General features: G+C 53.4%; 1 protein-coding gene across 1 annotated transcript in view; it reads left to right on the forward strand.

Annotated features, from left to right (window-relative positions):
• Positions 1–1,057, forward strand: part of PAXIP1 (PAX interacting (with transcription-activation domain) protein 1) — a 50,966-nt gene that overhangs the window by 12,427 nt on the left and 37,482 nt on the right. The window lies entirely within an intron of this gene.

Below are 1,057 nucleotides of genomic sequence, written 5' to 3' on the forward strand. Positions count from 1 at the left end.
GCGGAGCGTGTGCCGGTGGCCAAAAGCTTGGAGCTTGTTGATCTGCGTCCTGTTGCTCTGTTGCTGCTGAGGGTCAAACCAGCTGCTGTTAAATGCGGGTTTTTGAAATTTAGGTTTGTAATTTTGATCCTTCAGTTTCATATTAGGCATTTGTTTTGAAATGATTTTATTCCAGTTTTTTTCGTTTTTCTCTTTTTCACGCTGTTGCATGTGTTATTTTAAAATCACTATGGAGGTTACTGTAGCTTAATACCGAGAGCCTGGCAGTCGGGGCCGAGTGCTGTGGCGGGCAGCTTGCAGGCCGGCTTGCGCTGCGGCCGTCTGCCTCAGCAGCACGCAGGCCCTGAACGCTGCCTCGCAGGTGCAGAAGCCCGCCTTGGGAGAGCGGGCCTGCAGGCAGGTCTGTCTCACAGGAGGGTCCTTGCCCACCAGGCCCTCCCGCAGCTGCTGCGCGTCAGAACCACGCGCGGTTGCTTTGCGGTGTTGAAGCACAGCAGTTGTTCTGGCTGGCCTTGTCTTTCTGCCTGGCCAGCGGGCTCACTCCACCTGGTCCTTCGTGAAGACTGATGTCACAGGTGTCTTGCCCGCTTCCCCTGTGCCGCCTTGGAATAGTGGATCTGCCTCTGGCACCAGGCACCCTGGGGCCCTGCTCTGCTTCCATCCTTCCGTGGCTGTGCGGACCGAACCACATCTCCCCCATGGTAGCCTGCAGCCCGTTGTCAACGGTGGCTCTGGGTAGACTGTGTGGACTCTTCATGAGCCTTCAAAGGGCAGCCCCTTCGTAACAAATTTGGGGTGCCAGGGTCCTTGTCCCCAGCCCAGTTACAGCAGTGCTTCTCAAGTCTGACGACCCCATCAAGCCCCTTTTGTAGCAAATATTTTGTAGTACCCTCTTTATTACCCTGAAATGAAATTGTTATGTAAGATAATACGTATTATAAGTATACATATTACTATTTATATACAAATGGCCCAAACGGGAGTGTAAACAAAAAAAGGGAGGCAGATGGCAGTAAGTCCGCATTTCAGTGTAGAGACCCTGGGGGGTGGGGGGGGG

The sequence above is a fragment of the Bison bison genome, unplaced genomic scaffold (genome assembly GCF_000754665.1).
Source record: "Bison bison bison isolate TAMUID 2011002044 unplaced genomic scaffold, Bison_UMD1.0 scf7180017864503, whole genome shotgun sequence".
In the NCBI taxonomy this organism is placed as follows: domain Eukaryota; kingdom Metazoa; phylum Chordata; class Mammalia; order Artiodactyla; family Bovidae; genus Bison; species Bison bison.